The following is a 13181-nucleotide window of genomic DNA, read 5'->3' as shown; positions in this document are numbered from 1 at the left end:
TGTTGTTGTTGTTGTTGTTGCTGTAATAATAATAAAATTTAATAGGTGTTTTCATAAAACTTGGAACGGATTAGACGATTTACGTATAAAACATCTTTAAAGTTACGAAAATTTCAAGATACGAAACCCAAGTTGGGACCGATAAATTTCGTATCTAGCGGTTTCACTATATATTTAGGATAATGTTGATTAAAGAGAGGAGAAGTGAGGCGGGGATATGATCTTCCTGACATGCATACATATTTTTTTAATTTCATTTTTACCCCAACATGGCACAGTGACACTTTGATGTAGGGGCTACTATCGGGGAAAATAGTTGCAGGGATATTAAAAATACTTGTAAAACAGGCAGAGGGAAGCAACATTTCGTTCATGGGACAGTTGAAGCTTGGATGACAGTTCAGGACCTATCAGATTGGCGACTGGTTTTTTAACCCTATCCACTAGCGAGAGACGATTAGCAGGTGTACCAGCCCAACTGTGAAAACAATACTCCATACATGGGTGAATGGTGGCCTTGTAGAGGATACTTTCAGGTGTAAGTAACTTTCTTGCACGGTAAAGAGAGCCACCTCCCTCGCAGCGGCCCTGGCAATGTTCTAGCAATATGAGCAAATTAAAAATAAAAAATTAAACTAAAAGAAAATGGAGGAACGTCTGTCCGGAAATGACAGCTAAACTATAATTTCCGGACAAAGCGTTTGTGTTTTTACATGCAATTCAAAAGTTGTGACGCTTTTTCCCTTCACTTTCGTTTTGTTAACGTAAAAAAAAAAATAAACAGAAAACAAGTCCGGAAGTAAAAAAAAAAAATTCGATAAACGCGCGGTTTTCAAAGAAAACAGTCGTGCGATAACACAGGAAACAAAACTGTTGTACAAGCAACGTCTGGTTTGTACATAAAGTGTAGGCATTAGTGAGTGGCTGACAACTCCTTGAAATCATCATTATCATCATTGCCATCATCATCATCGTCATCACCATCTTCTTTACATAGTCTACGATAGCAGGTATATAAAATGAATCGTCGAAAATGACTATCTAAAAGTTAATTTGCATTCATTGTTCACTATCATCTCTTGGCCTTCGGGACAAGATCAAAGTGTAGTATCTGTTCTTCAGATGCTGCACTTCTATTTCTTGTTCTCTTTCGGTGGAGGAGAAATCCTTCACGACTGAGACAATTTTTATTTTTGTACCTTTTCTCCACGTTAAAAAACGACCCTGGTGTCTAACTCTGTCCCGTGGGGAGGCATAGTAAATAGGTACCATTACATTATGGCTAAGGAATCTCCTTAAAAATATCTTACAATTAAAATCTCTAAATTATATAAAAGTCACCGTGTGTGTTTGTGTGTGTGAGAGAGAAAGAGAGAGAATTCCTTCCTCAAATGTTCCGAAACGGCTGAGTTTATCTTTTGCAAATTTCACACAAGGGTAATTTATATGTCTGGCAGTGTTCTTAGATATGTTTTGTACAGAAATTCATCCGATAAGTATCGAAAATCGAAAAAAAAAAACGATATTAAAATATTTGAAAATTTCCCGGGGAGTACAGAATTTTATAACGGCTAAATGCAGACCAAAAAACATAATGAATTTTAAAAAATAAAAAAAAATGAAAATAAAGGTTAGCTAAACAGGTTTCGTTCCTCACTTATCAAAGCTAAATCGAGGAAAATACGATTTAAAACAAAAAAAAGTCATGAATATGGCGGGAGTAGGAAAAAAAACAGAAATAAACGGGGGAAAAATTACATAGAGACTAAATTAAGTCCTAGATGATTTTCTTTTTGCTTACAAAGAGAAGGTCTCAATGGCAATAAAAAGAGTCTCTAAAATTTTCAAATGATAGGGAGAGTGCGACTTACTAAGGATCGTAAACATGTCAGCACTGAAATTCGTGGCACACGCATGGTTATTTATAAGATGGTCGCAAATCGCAGAACCATACGTATTACTCAAAACATCCGAGAGTGAAAAATTTTCATAACGAATCTTTAAAGACACCTGCTGTTTCAAACAAAAATCTAATCTTTGCGATGTTCGCCTAACATAGTGCGCACTGCAACTACATTTAAATAAATAAATAAATAATAGAATTATTATGGATGGGTGGAAGAACATCTTTGCGAATAGACGGCAACATAGGCCTAGTTGAAGATATGAATTTTTCCAGATGCTTCATTTATGGTCATGCTTAATACTTTCTAATAAAATGTTTTGTTTTCTTCTTTTCTGATGAGTATACGTAAGGAAAAATTCAATATTAACATAAAAATATTGATTGTTACACGAAAACGAAACACGTCTGTAAAATAAACTACAGGTTTGTTATATTGAATGAACTGGCTATTAAGATAAATAAAACTTTGGATCTTGGAATATAGCTATGTCATTATTTATTTGGATATGTTTTGATATGCTTTATATTTAATAAGCATAAAGCGCCTAAGCAAAATGATTATTATACACAGAGAGTGAAATATAATCGCAAAAGTGGATTTTCCGACAACACATACAGACACAGACACACACACACATACACAAATACATATATATATATATAAATATATATATATATATATATATATATATATATATATATATAAGTGACCGTGTCTGTGTGTGTGTCTGTGTACATTTCCCTACGCAATAACTCTGTCAATTTTTAGTCTACAGACTCGAAATTTGATATACATGGTACTGAGATTTGGGAAAATCTATGTGATCGGTTTTTGGCCATAAATTTGGCGATTAAGGGGTCAAAGTTCGACGATTTGACCTTTGAGAACTCTACCTAACTCCTCCGACAATTTTTGGTCTACGCACTTGCAGTTTTAGATATAGGTTCCTTGGACATGGATCTAACTTAAAAACTTGATTTGAGCCCAAAACAATCAATTTTAAGGGGTCATAATAGGGGCAAAGTTTTAAAAAAAAATTTACTTCTGCGGTCTCTTCCAAATTACTCAGACAATTTCTGGTCTAAATATTTGAAATTTTATATAAAGGGTATTCAGAAATAGGGCAAGCTTTTTCATCAGTTTGGGTCGAAAATTTTTAGTTACCAATATATAAATGTATGTATGTATGTATGTTTGCATGTTTGTCTTAAACTTTCAATAGAGGCGACGGATTTTACCAAGATCAGTATCGTTTTAAAGTTCGACCTTTCATACGACAAATATCGAAAAATTGGCTAAAAACATTAATATCTTCCCCTTCAACTGGGCACTTTTCTACAGGGGGGTCACTTTTTTCGCCGATATTTTTTTAAGTTATCATCTCCTTTAGATTGTCTAGCCTTAATTTTAAAAAATGTCGCTTCCGGTTTGGCGGTGGTCGTAACAGCATAAACGTTAGGTTTTACACTGTTCTTTTCCTCATTTGCGGTACGGGTTCGAGCCTGCCTTCCTACTACCACTTTTTTTTTTGCTCAATATACATATCCAAACACCCGGGCAACGCCTGGCTGAAATGCTAGTACATATATATTGGGAAAATTCGCTTTTGCGATAATTTCACTCTTTGTATACTAATCCTTTTTGTTTAGAAGCTCTACGGGTGTATAATATCCAGTTAGTGGTGAGGTTATCATGACAAGTTCGATAGCTCTACTTGAAGGTGTGTGATCGTGCATAGGTTTCCCATTTATAAGTAACGCTCCTAGGGCCCTCACTCCGTTGGTGAGGGCGAGCGATATAACTCGTCAAAGCCTCCCTCACCACATGGTGGGTAATCCGGCCATATTTGGTAACTTTATCCTATTCATGTACAAAAATACAGATACATAAGACGTTGAGCTTTATTATATATATATATATATATATATATATATATATATATATATATATATATATATATATATATATATATACTAGCATGGGTGCCCGGCGTTGCCCGGGTGTTTGGAGGTGTATGCTGAGCAAAAAAAAAAAAAAAAGAAACGGTCAAATTTTTTAAAACTTAACCCCTATTATGACCCCTAAAAATTTATTGTTTTGGGCTCAAATAAAGTTATTAAGTAAAATCCATGTCCAAGGAACCGATATCTAAAATTTCAAGTGTTTAGATTCAAAATTGTCGGAGAAGTTTGGTAGAGTTCTCAAAGGTCATCTCGTTGAATTTTGATCCTTAATAGCAAAATTTCTGGCCGAAACCCGATCACATCGATTTTCCAAATCTCAGTACCCTGTATATTAAATTTCGAGTCTGTAGACTGAAAATTGGCAGAGTTATTGCGTAGAGAAATGTACACAGACACACAAACACACAGACACGTTCACTTTATATATATATATATATATATATATATATATATATATATATTTGTGTATGTGTGTGTATATATATATATATATATATATATATATTTGTGTATGTGTGTATATATATATATATATATATATATATATATATATATATATATATATATATATATATAGGGAAAAACACTCTTGAAGAAGACGAAACAAAACAAACTGACACTAAATTTTACTTGATGTCGTGTTTATCTGATAACGAAACTAAGTGAAAACATTTTTTATTTTATTCTAACTAGATTTTTAAATGGAAATGATTTCTCATTTAGTAATATATAAGAATTATATGCATTCAGTAATATTAAATTACTTTTAATGCCTAAACCATTTTTTTTCGCGTTTTCCTATGATCTCGATCTTTATAATTGTCATTACAGGAAATGTATCTTTCTGCTTAAAACGAGTTTGACATCCTTAAAGTACCAATGGCCTGGTGTAACGAGATTTATCCAGTACACCACGATGAGATGTCTACGCGGTGTTGTCTTAAGCATTAATTTGCTCATTGTTAACATCCGGTGATTTGCTAAATAGTCTCCTACGAAAACAAGTTCCACGCTGCGGTGTTCAACACTGGCGATGTTTTTAATTCAAACACTGGGCCCGTGAACGCCAGTAAGAGAGAGAGAGAGAGAGAGAGAGAGAATGAGAGAGAGAGAGAAAGAGAGAGAGAGAGGGGGGGTGATGGGTGAGCATTTTAAAATCCGTCAGTTGTTCTTTAAACGTCTTAAACGACATCCCCACCCTGTACACCCTTCAGCTTGAGAGGCAGTAATGCAGTTAAGGATTGTCCTGTGAAAGTATTCATTGACCAAAAAAAAAGTACCCAATTAGCCTTCTGTCACCGGGTCGGGTACAAATTAGTAAAATAAAAAATGTTCTGGCGTTGAATGTTAGTCAGGTACATTTGGCCACCATCAATTAAATGACTTCATATATATATATATATGTGTGTGTGTGTGTGTGTGTGTGTGTGTGTGTGTGTGTGTGTGTGTGTGTGTGTGTGTGTGTTATATAGCACCAGGACCCCTAGGTTGGGTACGGTCGTAGTTAGTAAGTTCCCCGCTGCAACAAAACCAAGCAGCCGTCTTTTATTGATCGCCTATTTTGTTTAGTTTTCTGGTTGTTATGGTAACGACCAAGACAGCAGAGTTATTTCCCCCTTGACCGTGCATTTTTCTCTCTCGGTTTTCTCTAGCTGTTATAATAATGTTGCCGGCTGAAAGAGAATTAACATGCACATAAAGATCAGACGTAACTCAGCATACTAATCAAGACGTAAGACACGCTGGCTTTTTATATAAAAATATATTTTGTTTTGAAATTATTTTTCTCGTTCTGTACATAGAGATGTTTAACAGTTCAAAATTTAACGGTGTGGCTTACTGTTCTGTTTCAGTGATGGAGAGGGGGTGAAAACGTTATGCTCTCGTCAAAGCACGTCTCATCTCTCGGCGTCTCTCTCTCTCCTTTTTTTCTTCTCCTCTCCTCTTCTCTACTTCTTCTGTTGGACTCCAAAACTCACCTTCTTTATATTAGCATGTGTTTTTTTTCTTGGTGATTTTCCACGCCACGCCACCTGTCGATCACTCTGTTATCGATAATGGATCACGCATTTCTTGGTCACGTTTCTCCGTTGCACATGCATTCCTGCATCTTACCCAGAGACATCGTAACCCACTTCTTTTCAGCTGACCGACTATTGACTTTGTTTATACACGTGAGTCCACAATCTCGTGCTAGCTTCATATAACATTCCATTCTTACAAGGAATGTCACGCTTCATTTTTTGTAAACAAAAAAATCGTCGTCCGATTTCTCTGTTTACGACGTAATTATTTTTTCGATTCGACTGGTGGACAATCGATTATTCGATGCCCACCTTTCAAATCTTTTATTATCTTTTTTTTTAAAGAAGTTTTTTTTTCAGTTATGTATCGGATGGTCCCAGCCATCCATTACATAACATATATATGTATATATACATGTATATATACATATATGTATATATACATATATATACATACATGTATATATACATATATGTATATATATGTATATATATATGTATATATATGTATGTATATATATGTATATATATGCATGTATATATGTATATATATGTATATATATGTATATATATGCATATATATGTATATATATGTATATATATATATGTATATATATATGTATATATATAAATATTAAGAGGTATATTTGGTTATATATCTATATATTAAGATGTATATTTGGTAAAAATAAAAGAATAAAAGAGTGTTCAATACATTTGTAGAGCCAAATATGTTTTTTTATATTATTTCAACCTCGAGTTTATTAACTTAATTCATTACAAGTTGTTTCAATAGACGGGATAAAGATTATCCGTCCATAACATCAGATGATTTAAGTTAAAATAAAAAGGACATGTATTGTTTTACATATGAATATTAAAAGCCAGGAGAGTAAAAGTAAGGGATAGAGAGGGAAGGAGGGAAAAGGGGAAAGGGAAGAGAGAGAAAAGACACTATATAAAAAAGAAAAAATATATACATAAATTAAGTTAAAATTTTGTAAAATTAAAATGAGAAGAGTAGTTTGAATAATTCAGATAATACAAACTATCCATCCTCATAAAAAGAAATTTCAAAATATTTTGCACGATGTGAATACATTTAATAATAACTACGGCTATGACAAGAGCATATTTTTATTATATTGTTTTAACTGTCGATTATATATCCGACACAGTTTTCTACGAGGAGGGGTCGCTTTTTTCACCGATATTTTCGAAAGTTATCCCCTCTTTTTGATTGTCTAGCCTTAATTTAAACCTCCGTCACTTTCGGTTTGGCGGTGGTCGTAACAGCAAAAACGTCACGTTTCTCCCCCCCCCCCCGTTCTTTTCCTCTTTGGCGGTACGGGTTCAAGCCTGCCTTCGTACTGCCACTTTTTTTTTTTTTTTTGCTCAACACACACCCCCAAACACCCGGGCAACACCGGGCACTCGTGCTAATTATATCTAAAATCATATGACGCCAAGTAGAAAAAAATACTGAAGCTATTTCGTTTGATTTTCATTTAGCAGTGGTCTGAATATGACGCCCATTTACCAAATGAAAACGAGCATTTTAGAATCCCTCAATTGTTCTTTAAACGTCTTAGATGACACCCCGTCCCAGTAGAACCTTCAGCTTGAGAGACAATTATTCAGTTAAGTACTTTTTTTATATTTAACTGGAAAAATTTTATCAAAAAATTAAATAAAATATTGTGAAACATTTACGGGGATATATTTTTATTTTTATTATTATTAAATGCATGGAAATTGAATCACGATTAGGAAAAACAAAAACAGAATTGAAAAAGCTCAAAATTTTAATTGGATCTGTAAGAATTGAGCGCAGGCATATTTAGCGAAAAAAAATTAAATGGACGTTTGCAACAAGCTTCCAATTGCCATTTTTTCTCCTTTGCTTGATGTCAATTTAGTTTTTATTCTTATCCCTTATTTCTACGAGATTTTTATTTAAAGTTCATTTTATATTATTATTTCTACGAGATTTTTATTTAAAGTTCATTTTATATTATTATCTCTACGAGATTTTTATTTAAAGTTCATTTTATATTATTATTTCTACGAGATTTTTATTTAAAGTTCATTTTATATTATTATTTCTACGAGATTTTTATTTAAAGTTCATTTTATATTATTATTTCTACGAGATTTTTATTTAAAGTTCATTTTATATTATTATTTCTACGAGATTTTTATTTAAAGTTCATTTTATATTATTATTTCTACGAGATTTTTATTTAAAGTTCATTTTATATTATTATTTCTACGAGATTTTTATTTAAAGTTCATTTTATATTATTATCTCTACGAGATTTTTATTTAAAGTTCATTTTATATTATTATTTCTACGAGATTTTTATTTAAAGTTCATTTTATATTATTATTTCTACGAGATTTTTATTTAAAGTTCATTTTATATTATTATTTCTACGAGATTTTTATTTAAAGTTCATTTTATATTATTATTTCTACGAGATTTTTATTTAAAGTTCATTTTATATTATTATTTCTACGAGATTTTTATTTAAAGTTCATTTTATATTATTATCTCTACGAGATTTTTATTTAAAGTTCAATTTATATTATTATTTCTACGAGATTTTTATTTAAAGTTAATTTTATATTATTATTTCTACGAGATTTTTATTTAAAGTTCATTCATTGTTATTATTGGTCAAAAACTATAATGTAATCGAAAATAAACTATGGAAGAAAACATAAAAAACAGTTTCAAACATTAAAAACAATAAAAGAAGCCCGTGCACATGACTTATTTCAAATAAATGGCACAATTCCATGAGTTCTAAAATATAGGCTAAAATGGCAGGAAAAACTTTCTTTTACCCTTACCACTAACCATAATTTACATGTCGTTCAAAGTATGTGGTGATCCTATTACGTTAAATTTAATTCATCGACAATAATACCACTATATTACTTTTGTAAAGGTTTATTTAAAAAGAAATAAAGACCAGCTCCTTAAAAGGGGATGTGTGTGATGATCCTATTACGCTAAATTTATTTTAAAGTAATCCTTGACTTTACAATCTAAAATATTCATTTTTATTTTACCATTAAGTTTTTTTCAGGGTGTTTATACGTAATCGCCTCAAAAAGGTAGAATCTCATTTGTCTTATTGATAATCTTGCTGAAGGCCTTCATCAACAACAATACGACTATATTACTTTTGTAAAGGTTTATATAAAGAAATGCCGGAATTTATTCTCTATTAGAGTAGATAAACTTAGGACTTTATTTAAGTAGTATACTTAATATATACTATTACTGCAAGCTTGCCTGTATTGAAAATGCTTTCTTCCTTGCTTGCCAATCAAACTATCTAATATAGTTAGCCTTATGTTCAAGTACATTCGAAATATAATACAGTGCAAAGTAACAGTTACTTATGAAAACGAACCTCCTAAAGTAAAACCTTGAATAATTATCTAAACTCGAATGTAAATTAATATTAAGCCCACTTTACAAATTGATAATAGTTAATTATTGGATTTTAATAAATTATAAGGTGAAACTCTAATACAACAAACTTCCACCCATTAATATGGGAGGGGAGATTATCATCAAAAGTGTCCTGAATTGTTAACTTAGCACCGGACTTACTACTTAGATATAAATAAGTCACTTGTACCCATTCCCCTCCCCCCTTCTTTTTTTGGAGAGTAGATAATACAGTGGATGTGCTATCGGCAGCTCCAGTAACTCTCGCTTCTCCTATTTTGTCATTCAGTCCTCATTCAATGAGTGATTTTTCTGACAAAGGGTGAAGAAAAGCTGCTTAAAGGTCGGTAGTACTTGGTGACCAGTAGTCTGAAATGTCAGAAATTTTTCTGTCTCTGTCTGTCCTTGTGGCCATGTCACTAGTAAAGGTGCTAGAGGTAAACGTTTTGTCTGGGCTGACGTTATCCACCTGATAGTCAGGGACCCGAACCTTGGATTAACCACTAAGGAGGCTGTCCTATCAGCAGGCGCAAAGTACTGGGACTGCTGTATTGCCATTTGGTGAGTGGATCTGGACCATGCAGTCTTTGGTGGGGCCTCTCGATGCCATACTAGTGGGTAATTGTTACGGCTTTATCTTTTCGTGTGCTACAAAAAAAATTTCCTGTCTTTTTCTCTCTTATTTTCCCTCTCTGTACTGCTGTAACCAAGTATGCCGACCTATTCCACAAATCCCAAAACCTCAACATGAAATATCTCCAGAATAAAAACTCGATTAAACCTAGAACCTCATCTTCCAACGTAGACCCCTACTACCAGGTCTCCTTCTCCAACATCAGGGGTCTACGTTCCAACCTTCCAGAGGTTGAAACCCAATTACAGGAGACGAAACCGGACATATTATTTCTAAGTGAAACTGGAATAAGGCCGACCACTTCCCTAGATGAGTTCATAATTAACGGATACTCTAATTATACAGCTAAATCTGACACCCAAGATCGCCATGGGTATGGAATATGTGCCTACATTAAGGATGGCTTCCCGTGTGGCAGGGATATCTCTAGAGAAGATCCTAATTTACTCTATATGTGCTTCAGGGTTGCACTTGCTAACACCACTGCATTTATATTTGCCCTCTATAGGCCCCACAACAGCGGAGTTACTATCTTTAAGAGCATATCTGAGAAAATAGACCACATACTGTCTTCACATCCCTCGGCTAACATCCACATCTGTGGTGACTTCAACGTCCATAACGTGGAATGGCTGACCCATTCAAATAAGACAGATGATGAGGGGAGGTTTTGTCATGATTTTGCCATTGCTTATGACCTCACTCAGATTGTTCGCGAACCCACCCGTGTGCCCGATACACTCGGTCAATATGCAAGCCTCCTAGACCTTTTTCTCTCAACTTCCCCTGAGCTATGTTCATGTTCCGTTCATTCTCCTCTAGGATCCTCCGACCACTCCGTGGAATCAGTTAAGATAAAAACGAAATGTAAGAAGCCCCCAGACGTACCCCTCCACTATACTGTATACCGATACTCTATGGCTGACTGGGATAGCTTCCGTACATTCATATCTGATTTACCTCTGCACTCCATGTTTAAAAAGGAAGTGTCCTCTATAGTATCAGATTTGACCGAATGGTTAATTGTAGGCATAGACCAATTCATACCATCTAAAAAATTCCAACACAAACCTAACGGCCAGCCATGGTTCTCCCCAGAATGTGCTGCTGCTATCGCGCACAGAAATCACTTTTTTCCATAGCTACCAACGTAATAGATGCACTGAGACTTAAGCTGCTTTCAGGACTGGCAGCAACCACTGTAAAAGAGTAATAAAAAATGCAAGAGAGCTATATGCCCAGTCTGTTAAATCCAATCAGCGGCTTGGTTACCACCAGTTTTGGCAAATAACAAATAGGATCCTGAACAGAAGTGTGCGTTCTATCCCAACCATTATCAATAGACCAGAGGTCATCTCGTCAGCGTCAGACAAGACTATTTGCAAAGAACTTTGCAGCTAATTCTACCCTATGCGACGAAGGTCATCAACTCCCCATATTTCCTCCTATAACACAGGACAAGCTAGGTAACATACAAATATCCGTGCATGAGGTCGTCAAGCTAATCAAGAACCTAGATTCCAGTAAAGCAACTGGCCCTGATGGAATCCCAATTATAGTGTTAAAAAAGCTTCAACCAGAACTTGCTCCCATACTTACGAAACTATTTAAGCGCTGCCTTAAGGAGAAGTGCTTTCCGACTCCCTGGAAGACCTCATCAGTATGCCCTGTATTTAAGAATTCAGGTGATAAGTCATCTCCCTCTCAGTACAGACCAATAAGTCTCCTGTGTATTATGATTAAGTTGCTGGAATCCATATTAAATAGAGAAATAGTCAACCACCTTAGCAGGAATAACCTTCTTAGTGACACACAATATGGTTTCCGCTCTGCAAGATCTACCGCAGATGTGCTGACGATTATATCCCACAGGATTAGTGAATCTCTTGACAAAGGCTTCCTTTCTAGGCCAATTGCTCTTGACATATCAAAGGCCTTCGACAAGGTATGGCATAAGGGTCTACTTCACAAGATTTCCAGCTACGGTATAACTGGAAATGTTTTCTCAATCATTAAATCATTTCTCTCCGATAGGCTCATAAGAGTAATGGTAGATGGACAAAAATCGGAGGCCTGCAATATAAATGCTGGAGTCCCTCAGGGGTCAATCCTAGGCCCAACTCTCTTCCTGATCTACATCAATGACCTCCCTAAACACATACTTAAATCATTCGTTGACATCTATGCTGATGACACGACCATCTACGGCAACACATCAAAGGCTGTAAATGATAAAGTTCTCTCTGATTATCTCTCTCCTCTGATCTCGAGCGCGTGGTTCAGTGGGGGAAGATGTGGCTGGTTACCTTTAATGCATCCAAAACCAAACTCCTATCCTTACATCATCAACGCTCTGATCCCCATCTGGCATCAATTGTGATGGATGACTCTCGTCTGGGTGAGGCCCCGTGTTTTGACAAGCTTCTGGGTTTGACCTTTACTCCTGATCTGAAATGGAACACGTACATCAAGTCTGTTGTCAAGGTCGCTGGGAAGATGGTGGGATCCTTCTACCGCTCCAGAAGATATCTCACTACTGATGCAATTCTCTATCTATATAAAAGCCAAGTACGTCCAAGGATGGAATACTGTTGCCATATCTGGGCAGGAGCTGCTAAAAACAGCCTATCCTGCCTTGACAGAGTACAAACTAGACTTCGTGGCTTAGTGGGGGGTGCCCTTTTCTCTACCCTGCAACCTCTCTCCCACAGAAGAGACGTTGCGAGCCTATCCTTGTTTTATCGTTATTTCCATGGCAGGTGCTCGTCTGAACTACAATCTCTGGTCCCCCCTCGCCAATCTTTCACGAAAAACAGCCGTCTAGCTGAATCCACTGTGAAAAATTTCCCCCACTCTATATATGTGCCTAAATCAAAACGCAGATTCCATGAACAAAGCTTCTTTCTTAGAACTGCACGCCTGTGGAACTCTGTTCTGTCTGCCTGCTTCCCACCGGGCTACAACTTGGATGTGTTCAAGTCCAATGTTAACAAATTCCTAATGAACCGCCCCCTTAAGTAAACACTTCATCAAATCTCCACACTAACGTAATGTACTTGCAATAACCCTTATCCCTGAGTGGCTTCCGGGCCTTGATAATTGGTGATCACTGTGTAAAAAAAAAGGAATAAAGACCAGCTCCTTAAAAGGGGGCGTCAAAATCATTGTAATTCACTCACGTTTTGA

This window comes from Euprymna scolopes, chromosome 10 (assembly GCF_053919585.1).
Source record: "Euprymna scolopes isolate OS-2025 chromosome 10, ASM5391958v1, whole genome shotgun sequence".
Lineage (NCBI taxonomy): Eukaryota > Metazoa > Mollusca > Cephalopoda > Sepiida > Sepiolidae > Euprymna > Euprymna scolopes.
Note: the sequence above shows the minus strand (reverse complement) of the source record.